This window comes from Archocentrus centrarchus, chromosome 24 (genome assembly GCF_007364275.1).
Source record: "Archocentrus centrarchus isolate MPI-CPG fArcCen1 chromosome 24, fArcCen1, whole genome shotgun sequence".
NCBI classification, from domain to species: Eukaryota; Metazoa; Chordata; class Actinopteri; order Cichliformes; family Cichlidae; genus Archocentrus; species Archocentrus centrarchus.
Window position 1 is genome coordinate 19,411,711 of NC_044369.1, and position 11,894 is coordinate 19,423,604.

Sequence of the window (11,894 nt, forward strand, 5' to 3'; positions counted from 1 at the left end):
AATTCCATGATGTGAAACATTGAGTACAAAGGTTAGTGTTCAGCCTTTGCCTTTGTTTCATACAAGCGTACATTGTTGCTACCAGAGCATAAAAAAAGAAAATGTCATTTTACATTGAGAGCAAATACATATATTGTTCATTTGCATTAACATCACAGTTTCTTTGTTATTAGTTCCTCTTTGACTGCATCAAAGGACAGCAACTTGTTCACCTGTCTGCACATTTATTAGCATCACTTTCTAAGTGCACAACATTGCGAGCAAGCTTGCAGCATGGCACATCTCAACTCTACTGTGGTCACCCCTAACATCTCCTCCTCTCCTGGATATTCACCTCCTGCCTCCTGGGACTCCAGGGGTCTGGTTCCTGCAGTGGTGCTGTCCATCTGCTTCCTGTTGGGATTCCCTGGAAACATTGCTGTGATCATTCTCAAGCCAAACTGGGAGAACATGTCCAGTCTGAGCCAGAGTTTGATGCTCAATCTTGCTGTGTCAGACCTGCTCTGCATACTTACCGTTCCAGTATGGACTTTCTCTTTCCTCTCCAGCTGGTCCTTAGGCCTGGTGTCCTGCAAACTCATGATATACTTTGTGTACTGCAGCATTTATGGCAGCCTGCTAACTGTGACTTCAGTAAGCATCCAGCGTTACCTTCAGGTGGTGTACTTTGAGAGGAGTTTACATCAGGTAAAAGCAAAACATGTGCTGGTTCCACTCTGGCTGGTTGCAATGATCCTGTCCATTCCTGAGTTAATTGTTCAACAGTTAGTAGAAGATCAGCAATGGACAAAATGCAGAAATCGACACTCTTCTGATGGCCAGAGGTTGGCTGTGGTGTTGACAGAGACTCTGGTAGGATTTGTGTTAATTTCTACCATTGTTTTTTCATACATCAGTCTTTAGAAAGGTGACTCGGGCAGCATTTTTCAACAATCCACAGACCACCAGACTGATTACCAGCATCATTGTGAGCTTTATTGTCCTGTGGGTGCCATATCTTGTCATAAATATTCTGGCTGTGCCAGCTATTGCCCTAAAAAATGAGGGGCTTCTGGAGTTTTGTCAAGATAGCTGGGACAGTGTTGGGGCACTAACATTTGTAAATAGTGCCCTGAATCCACTCCTGTATGCCTTTACTTCTGGTGGTTTGTCCACTGTGTGCCACAATATTGCTGAATGTTTCATGCAGAAGCTCAGAATTACCAGAACTCTGTCAACGTCAGCAGATATCACTACAGAAGCAACAACTCAATGATGGAAGCTCTTTGAGAAATTATTTTTGCCCTCATAATACTGAAAAGGTTTTGTTTAATTCTTTTGTCAAAAAGATCCTCTCTGATTCACACAGGATCTGGAATTGTCTATTTGTCACAGCAAGCTGTTGGTGATTGGTGGTTTAATGATGAATTTTGAGGTTAAGCAACATCTGCTCTCACATCAGCTCTGTGCGCTGCCAGAGCCATGACAAGAGATGTTTGTTAAAAAGAAATCAGGTAAACATTCAAAAGACTCAGCGTACCCAATAAATTACATACCATTACATACTGCTTTATCTGCAGTTATAACATAATCTCATTTTTTTCCACCTGGTTTGAATGTTCAAACCAAGCTTTGGTGCCTAACTCTAACCATCCATGTACCCTACCAATGCTGAAAAGAGCCTGCTGAGACAACTAGGAAGTGGAGGGGGCACCTACTGTTCATATCTATGAGAGTAATAACAGCTGATACATTCATTGAGCTGATGATAATCAAAGCATCTTCTACATATTTTTCATTTTCTTGTTTCTTGACTAGATGTTTGTGTGGACTGAGTTAATGCAGATGTTTTTCATTGAAAACAAAATTTCTCTTTCCTCTTACTCCCAACAGCAGATGGCTGCCCCTCCCTGAACCTTAAAATGAGTTTTCTTTCTCACTGTCATCTAGTTCTTACTTGTGGTTGTTGTGTTATACTGTACTGTACTGTACTATACTGTCATACTGTAGTGTCTTTGTCTTACAAAATAAAATTGAATTGAAACGGAATTAAAAATTGAACTAATTGCATAATTTAGCAAATAGTCAGACGAAACAACCATCAGTGAAAGATGTCTGTGTTGGAGCTCCTCCATCAACATTAATGACCATCTGTCTCCAATGCGAGGAAGAGAATGATTTAATCACAGACAAGAAGGCATGTGTGTGCTGCTCTAATACTACAAGCAGACTGTGAATCATGTCATTTATCAGCCATCAACTCCTTTCTTTTTCATTTGGGTAAAAATGAGATGGGCCATTTATATGGATACACCTTTAAAACCAAGCACGCCATTGTTTTTCTTGTAAAATTCCCAATAAGTTTGATATGTAACATGACCCTCTTTCCATTGAAAAAACAAAAGTTGGATCCACAATGGCCGACTTCAAAATGGCTGCCATGGTCACCACCCATCTTGAAAAGTTTTCCCCCTCCCATATACTAATGTGCCACAAACAGGAAGTTAATATCACCAACCATTCCCATCTTATTAAGGTGTATCTATATAAATGGCCCACCCTGTATTTCCAGGCAGAGTATTTCAGCCCTTATAACATACTGAATGCATATTGTTGTTGTAATAATAATAAAAAACATGAATCATATCATTCCATTTAAAGCATACAAATAGCTTTGTGTAACAACAACGTGATGAAATGGTGAACGGCCTTGCCAAAAGTGTCATTTTCACATGTAGAGGAAGTACCTGTTTATACTGTCATCCCAGTAAGAGTGGGAAGACCACACACAGGAAAATGATTTTCCAGATTTTTTAGTATAGCCCATAAAAGTTCTTTTTCCAGAGTTAACCAGCTGAAAAAAAATCTTGAAACAGTATGAAACCTAAGAGGAATAAACATGCATTATTGGTTAAAAACAAACAAAAAGATTTGTGTTAATGACTGTTAGCCAAAGACATGCAAATGTATGTGCACCTGTGTGAATTATGAGAATCTATAAATGGAAATAAATGCAAAATCCTGTGACCAGAAGGGCAAATATTTACATGAACACCACAGTTTCCATAGGTCCTCTTTGATTGTGTCAAAGGAGAGCAACTTGTTCAGCTGACTGCACTTTTATCAGCATCACTTCCTCAGAGCACAACATTGCCAGCAAGCTTGCAGCATGCAAATGTGAAATTCATGGATTGTTCATTTGCATCAACATCACAGTTTCTTTCTTATTAGTTCCTAATTGACTTCCAACTTGTTCACCATTTATCATCCAGCAAGCTTGCAGAATGGTACAACTTAACCTCAGTTTGGTTTAACCATAACATCTTCTCCTCTCCTGCAGACTTCCTATTCATCAGCTGTTCAGAGGAGACAACAATTAATGAAAAGACTGAATAAATGTTTTCACCGGAGTGTCCTTTAGTTTGCTGTGGTGGTGTGTTTATTAAAGTATACTGGTATACTGTGGGTTTATAGACACAGAGGGTGGGTCTGAGTAGGTAAACCAGTCCAGTCATCTACAAGACTGATATTTATACACTAGACTACAAAGGAGAGTGGGGTAACAGAAATTGGTGGAAGGGTTGCTAATCACATACAAAGAACAAGGGTAAGACATCAAAGGGTCATGGGGGGTACAAGGCTACAACAACAGCAATAAAGACAAGAGGTAAAGAGAGTGAATGGTCACAGGAACTGGGAGGTCACTTTCCAGGAGATGGGGAGCTTCCTGGTGGCCTACAGGGACTATTTACTTCAGCAACTTCATATATTACTGTAACATGGTGTTGCCTTGTCTTTGTTTGCAATATTTAACAATCCACACTTTTTTCTTTTTTTTTGTCATAGTCAACTTCAGTCCTAAATAGATAGTCAGATAGTTACCCTCTACTGGTGGAATAGGTGGAGCTGCAGTGGTGTACATAAGAGTGGTAGTATTTCTGGAAATTGAAAGTTTGCAAAAACACTTCAGGCAGGTAATCAACAAACTAGTAACAATCAAAATTTCAAAACAAAACAAGATGCATTCAAAAATTATGTAGCCAAATACTCCTAGAGTGTCTTTGAACCAGTCAAACAATCCAGTAGCAGTGGGCTTGTGTAATGTTTTAGTAATGTTAAAATGATCTGATATGTCCTCTATGTTTGCATTGTAGCCAGGGATGAAGGTGCAAGTTCCTCCTTGGGATGTTAAAAGGAAGTCCAGTGAAGCTCAATTTTGTAATGACATTGTTCTCACAGCAGTCATTTCTTGTGACAGTATATTTATATCTGTTGCTGTAGAATTTGCAGGGTCTTCCACGGCATGAGACAGGTCTGTTATTTGATCTAAAGAAGACAGTGCTTCATAGACTGGAATGAGAGCACCAAAGAATCGGGTCCATGCTGTTAGTCAGTGTGTATATATCAAGTGTCTCTTAACAATGTGGACTTCAAGCTGTTGTTGAATGAGTTTTTAATGATGAATTTTGAGATTGACCAACATCTGGTAGCACATCAGCTCTGTCAGCTGATTACAGCTGGTCCTCAGCCAGAGCTGTGTTTGCTGAAAAAAAATTAGGCAAACATTCAAAAGACTCAAATGACCTAATAAATTAAAAAAAGTAAGTAAAGTAAAGTAAAACTTTATTTATATAGCACCTTTCACAGATAAAATCCCAAAGTGCTTTACAATGTGCAAGTAAAATAAATAACAATAGCTGATAAGACAAAGTAAAACATTTAACTAAAAGCTTGTCTAAATAAAAGTGTCTTAAGCTGCTTTTTAAAAGAATCAACAGATTCGGCCATACGGAGAGACAACGGCAGGGCATTCCACAGCCTCGGGGCTACTACCTGAAAGGACCGGTCACCCCGGGTTTTAAACCGGGTCTTAGGGACCCTCAGGAGGTTCTGGCTTGAGGACCGAAGAGTGCGGCCTGAAGAAAAAGCGGTCAACATTTTGGTGATGTATTGGGGGGCCTGTCCATTAAAAGCTCTAAAAGTCAAGGCTAAAATTTTAAAATCAATTCTAAATTTTACAGGTAGCCATTACATACCATTACATGCTGCTTTATTTTAAGTTATAGTATAATCTTGTTAATTTTTTCCCACCTGGTTTGAATGTTCTAAGCTCATTGGTTATTACTTTCATGATCATACTTTATATTAGGGGAATTTCTCATCTCAATTCAAATAACTAGCAAACAGAAACCAAAAGGAGACAAATGTAACCTGATATTTCCATAACCAAACCAAACTTTGCTGCTTAAGTCTAACCAACCATCTACCCTACCAATGCGAAAATAGCCTGCTGCTGCCATTTGGCATAGTACACAGATGTTCCTGTTTACTATGCCAGCTACTTGGTTATGGCGTTCCATGTATGCCCTGCTTCCTAGCATCTTGCACCCTGCTGTTATGTGCTAGATTGTCTCAGGGGCATCTTTGCACAGCCTGCACCTGGGGTCTTGCCTTGTGTGGTATGCCCTAGTCTCTATCGATCTTGTGCTCAGAACTTGTTCCTGTTCTGCCATGATTAGTGCCTCTGTGCTGTCTGTCAGTTCAATTCAATTTTATTTGTATGCCACCAAATCACAACAAACAATCGTGTCCAGTAAAACTTTGTCCAGCCATTGGTGGGATTTTTTTATATCAGTCACTTCTTCTATCTGCTGGTGGTACATGTCATGCAGAGGCCTGTCCTTCCTTGATGGTTCTTCCGCCTTTTCCTCTTCTTTCTCGGGTTTCTGTTACCTGATGTACTCACTAAGCACATGATCCTTTGTTGTTTCATCTAGGATAGTGGTTCTGGCACTCACAAGTCCTCAGACACCTTCCTTCCGCTTGGCGTACACTCTCAGAGTGCTGGATTAAGGGTGAAACCCTTCATGCATGGTAAGGAGCTTTCTTGTCTTGACATCAGCGGCTTCTATTTCCTCCTTTGGCCACCTTAATATTCCAGCAGGGTGTCTGACAACTGGCAAGCCGTGTTGATTGCCCAGATCTTGTTCTTCCCATTCAGCTGACTCCTCAGGACTTGCCTTACTTTGGAGGTTACAGCTTTCCTAGAGGCCTCTTCATGGTTGCCATTTGCCTGTGGGATTCCAAGGTACTTATAGCTGTCCTCAGTGTCTGCAATGTTGCCTTCTGGTAGTGTAATCCCCTCAGTTGTGACTACTTTTCCTCTCTTAGTTACCATCTGACTACACTTCTCCAGTCCGAATGATATCGGAATATCATTGCTCTGGTGTGGATATCTTGTTTACTCTTAGCATACAGCTTGATGTCATCCATGTACAGGAGGTGGCTGATGTTTGCTGGTATCTGTAGCCAGTCTTGTTGATGATCTGGCTGAGGGGAATAAGGCCTATGCAGAACAGCAGTAGAGACAGGACATCTCCTTGATAAATCCCACACTTGATGTTGACTTGTGCGATGGGCTTGGAGTTAGCCTCTAGTGTTGTTCTCCACATACCCAGTGAGTTCTTGATGAAGGCTCTTGATCTTATCCAGTTCTAGGCATTCCAGGATCCATGTGTACAGCATCGAGTCATAGCCTTTCTTGTAGTCAATCCAGGCGGTGCACAGGTTGGTCAGTTGGGTCTTGAGTGATTGCTCTATCTACCAGTAGCTGGTGTTTTGCTCCCCTGGTCTATCTGCCTATCCCTTTCTGAGCCTCACTCATGTATTGTGCCACACGCCTAGTCATCTTAGCTGCTATGATGCCTGACAAGAGTTTCCATGTTGTACTGAGGCAGGTTATGGGCCGATAGTTGGATCCTTGGAGATCAGGACCGACCAGCTTTCAGTCAGCCATTCTGGGTGCCACACAGCAGTGTGCTGTGTGTGGGCGTACATTCTCAGAATTGATAAATGTTAACAAATGCAGAGATGTGGAAAAATCCTGAACTCAGAAGGGGAAGTGTTTAGATCAACATCAGTTTCTTTGTTTTTAGTTCCTCTTTGACTGCATCAATGGAGAGCAACCTGTTCACCTGACTGCACGTTTATCAGCATCATTTGCTCAGTGCATGACATTGCCAGCAAGCTTGCAGCATGGCACAATTCAACTCTACTCTGGTTACTTATAACATCTTCTCTTCTGTTGGACCTTATACCTCCTGGGACTCCAGGAGTCTGGTTCCAACGGTGGTAATGTCCATCTGCTTCCTGCCTGGATTCCCTGGAAACATTGCTGTGATCATTCTCAAGCCAAACTGGGAGAACATGTCCAGTCTGAGCCAGAGTTTGATGCTCAATCTTGCTGTGTCAGACCTGCTCTGCATACTTCTCATTCCAGTGTAGATATATTCTTTCCTCTCCAGCTGGACCTTAGGCCTGGTGTCCTGCAAACTCATAACATACGTTGTGTACTGCAGCATTTATGGCAGCCTGCTGACTGTGACTGTGCTGATCATCCAGCGTTACCTTCAGGTGGTATACTTTGAGAGGAGTTTACATCAGGTAGGAGCAAGGAAGCTGCTGGTTCCACTCTGGCTGGCTGCGATGATCCTGTCCATTCCTGAGTTAGTAGTTCGACAGCTGGTAGAAGATCAGCAATGGACAAAATGCAAAAATCGACACTCTTCTGATGGCCAGAGGTTGGCTGTGGTGTTGACAGAGACACTAGTAGGATTTGTGTCACTTTCTGTCATTATTTTTACATACAAGGTGACTCGGGCACCCTTTTTCAACAATCCACAGACCACCAGACTGATTACCAGCATCATTGTGATCTTTGCTGTCCATTGGGTGCCATATCTTGTCATAAATATGTTGGCTGTGGCAGCTATTTCCCTAAAAAAATGAGAGCCTTCTGAAGTTTTGTGAAAACAACTGGAACACTGTTGGAGCACTAACATTTGTAAATAGTTCAGTGAATCCACTCCTGTATGCCTTTACGTCTACTTGTTTGTCCACTGTGTGCCAAAGAATTTCTGAACTTTCCATACAAAAAACCAGATTTCCCCAAAATCTAAGTCAGTAGATATGACCACAGAAGTAACATCTCAGTGAAGTAAGCTGTGAATATAGATGTTTAAAAAAACAAATCAGGCAAACTTTCAAGAGAATCAAAGTACCTAATAGATTATATATATATATATATATATATATATATATATATATATATATAAAATCAACATAAGAAAATTTTAAATAAGTAGAAGCTAATGAACATGATGATGACTGATATAATGATGAAGTAACACAACAATAGAGTAACACATTTGCCTAATACTGTATATAAAAGTATGAATGACAATGTACTTTAATAGTCTCCCGTAACTCTGAATTATATTTTCACATATCCATATTGATCACTGGAAATTCTTAATAAAGCTCTGCATTGTTCTTCCACTGACGTGTCAAATGGGTTGATGTGTTATGAACCAGTACATATAGGGGGCTGTCCTTTGTGTGTGTTGTTGAGAAAAGGTGCTTTTTCTTGGAACAGCTTTGTTGGTTTTTCCCTCAGAGGTAGACAAAATGCAATTTTTTATGCTCTCAGAATTTATGGACCACTGTCTTATTCAACATATAACTTCTTTTGCTGTACTTCAGATTGACCGAAATCCTGAGAAAATCAGAATACCTAAAAAAGCAACAGAGAGTTCATACACAAATACATCCCAAACCTGAGCTTTCTAAAATCAAAAATATTAACTTTACCTTCTAAATTTACACAACCATGTACCCTACTAATGCTGAATGCAGCCAACTGAAACAACAAGAAGGTGGAGGAGGAGCCTTAGTAGTAATTATGATGTGACTTTTTGCACACAAAAAGTACCTGTCATCTGAAAGACTTCTTTAGTTGAAGAAACCTTTTGGATGAGAGGTGAAACATCTTCAAGAAACAAAAAGTCCAGTCACTTTTTTTTTTCAAGCTCCAGAGAATACTATGACCTGGATGACTGAGAACTTACACAGACAGCCCCAAAGATAGGCTTTCTAGCTAGGCTACAGAGCAGCGGGACAGAAGAGGAAGTCCAACAAGTATGTGGAAAAAAACAATAAAATAACCACAAATAGTTCATAACTCACTCTAACGTATAACCTGTTTTTGTCTACACAGGGCCGAGAGAGGCCATCGAGAGCATGAAGACATACCGCAACAAAGAAGGTGCAACCAGGAATGAGCAGTGAGTAACTGGTGAGTAGGATACAAAGAAAAAATGTTAATAATTGTTCCAAATCTGCCACAGATTTATAAGTATATTCAATGTTTTATTTGCACACCTGCAGGACCACTAGCCCTAGCGCAGTGCTGTCCTATCAGATTGAATGTGATTTGAAGATGCTACAAAGAGCTTTTTTGGGCATCATGGTTTCGCATTGTTTTCTCAGCCCTGAGTTTCTGAGGTCCCAAAGCCTGTGGTGCAGGAACTTCAGTGGTGCCATCATGCTAGTGCCTGTTCTCACAGGACAGCCCAGGAACAGCAAAGGTCAGGGGTAAGAAAGTGTTGCGACCTTGAAATATCCCTTTTAATCTTATTTGTATTTTCAGTTATTTAGTTAGCAGTAATAGATTTAAACAATAAGACAGTAAATATTTTATGTTTCTATTTTATTTTGATGTCATGCCAAATATTACTGTGATTAATGTTGTTACTACGGGGTGTAGCGTCCCGGTTGAAAAGATGGTCTCTTTAACTGATGGTTCACGATCCTTTTATTTGAAATGCCTTGCACGTGAACACACCGTAAGAGCTACAAAATATACAGAATAAATATACATTAATAACTCAAACAGTATGTTGCCTTTAACCTTTTCCTTTGCCTTAAATTACAACCTTTTAACATTGTTTTCTATTATTTCCTGCACCATGAAACTAAAACGAGATATGCCATGTTCCAACATTCTATGACTTTACACAACACAACACCGAAGCTTGTAAACCTTAGCATGACTAATTTACATGAGCACCCTCTAGTGGATGCGAACGTAATTGCAACATTTAATAGCAATCTGTATGCTTCTGAACTATAACTATATATGCATTGACACAACAAAATGCAAATACCAACCTTGTTCCCTCATCAACCAGGTGCTGAGCAACCATTTAGAGCTTAAAATTATGCCTTAACAATTCTTTTCTCCGTCCTTTACCGTGGAGTGCACCTTCTCTCTGTACACTGGACTTCGCGCTACTGCTGCAGTTTGCGACAATCGATTTACGGCCTTGTCGTTCTGAGCCTTTCAAAATAAAAGCATTAGCGGCGTTACTGCTGCAGCAGAATAACAAACACTCATTAATCAATTTACCATAAAGAAAATATCAGGTCAGTTACACGGGGTCAGAGTTCAGGATGTGATGTCATCAACTAGCTGAGGTTGGTGAGGAGAGTGACCTCTGGTGGAGGACTGGTTAGTTTTGTCGTGTTCTTAATTTGAACAAATAACCCTAGACCTCCGTGTGCTGACGATCACGTCCTTTATTACATGAAAAACCCCAAACAAAACACACCCCGCCCCCTGCTGACTTCCCACAAGTCACCTGGCCTTCCGGGATCACATTCAAGATCCCAAATGTTTAACATTCATTATTCATGAACACCACATCTCCCCTTTTAACAAATAAGAAACACATTTTCTCTAACACATGAGAAACACATTTTCTCTAACACATGAGAAACATTTTCTCTACTTCCTTACATTCACCCACTAGGGACACAAATATAACATAACTCTGAAATGTCCAACCTTGTACCCTTTTTGTTAATTAAGTCCAACATAACTCAAATCTTTTATTTCCCTTTTCTTTTTTTTTCTCTCTTTTTTTTTTTTTTTTTACAGATCTAGTTTAGTAGGCTTCCTCACTATTCTCCCTGATCTTGTCCTCACACCATCAGCTTTCGCAGGAGTAGCAGATGATGAAACAGCTGATGAAGGCTGCTCTGCAGACACTCCTGTCAACCCCTTTTCCACAGTCTTATCTTGCAAAGTTGAATGTAAGGGAATCAAGTGCTTGCGATTTCGCCTCACTGATCCCTGGGGTAAACCCACTGTGTAGGATCGTGGTGTGCCATAATTTTTGATCACAGTTCCTGGTGTTTTTGCATCTGTGATCCAAACTTGTTCTCCTGGAGATAGGTTACTCAACGGTCTGGCACGATGACGCCTGTTGAAGTTAGCAATGTCCATCATCCTCTTTTTGCCTTCTTTTTGAGCCAAGCTGTCGCCGTCTGGCAGAACAGGATCCAAAGTAGAGGGAAGTGCCGGCAGCGTTGTGCGCAACCGTCGGCCCATTAAGAGCTCAGCAGGGCTATATCCGTTCTGCAGCGGTGTAGCTCTATAAGCAAGAAGAGCTAAATAAGGGTCTGCCGCTTTCTTTAACAGGTTTTTCACAGTTTGTACTGAGCGCTCCGCTTCCCCATTACTTTGTGGAAATCTTGGGCTGCTAGTGATGTGTTCAAACCCATATGAGGCAGCAAAAGACTCAAAAACTCGCCCAGAATACTGTGGTCCATTATCTGACATTAGAACCTCTGGGATACCATGTCGGGCAAAAATTGACTTAAGATGAACTATGATCTCACTCGTTTATGTCCCCTTTAGGAGGGCTATCTCCACATATCTAGAAAAACAGTCCACAACAAGAAGGTAACTTTTCCCTCCCAACTCAAAAAGATCTGTGCCTATTTTTTTGCCATGGGCGGGCTGGGTGCTGGGAAGGTATGAGTGGTTCACTGTGATTGTCTCTTTCCTGTATACAAGTTCTACATTTTACCACCATTTCGCTTATTTGCTGACTGAGTCCAGGCCACCACACTGACTGGCGAGCACGGGCTCTGCACTTAACAACTCCTTGATGTCCCTCATGAAGCTTTTCTAACACATCGTTGCGCATCGCTGAAGGGATAACTAGCCGTGAGCCTTTTAGCAACAAGCCATCTTTCACAGTCAGAGCGGCACGTTCTGGCCAGTAATGTTT

At 40.8% G+C, this 11,894-nt stretch overlaps 2 pseudogenes; both read left to right on the forward strand.

The window, feature by feature from the left end:
- Positions 1–273: 273 nt before the first annotated feature.
- On the forward strand, positions 274–1,255 carry LOC115774796 (leukotriene B4 receptor 2-like; annotated as a pseudogene).
- A 5,759-nt stretch (positions 1,256–7,014) lies between these two features.
- Positions 7,015–10,973, forward strand: LOC115774640 (leukotriene B4 receptor 1-like; annotated as a pseudogene).
- Positions 10,974–11,894: the final 921 nt, after the last annotated feature.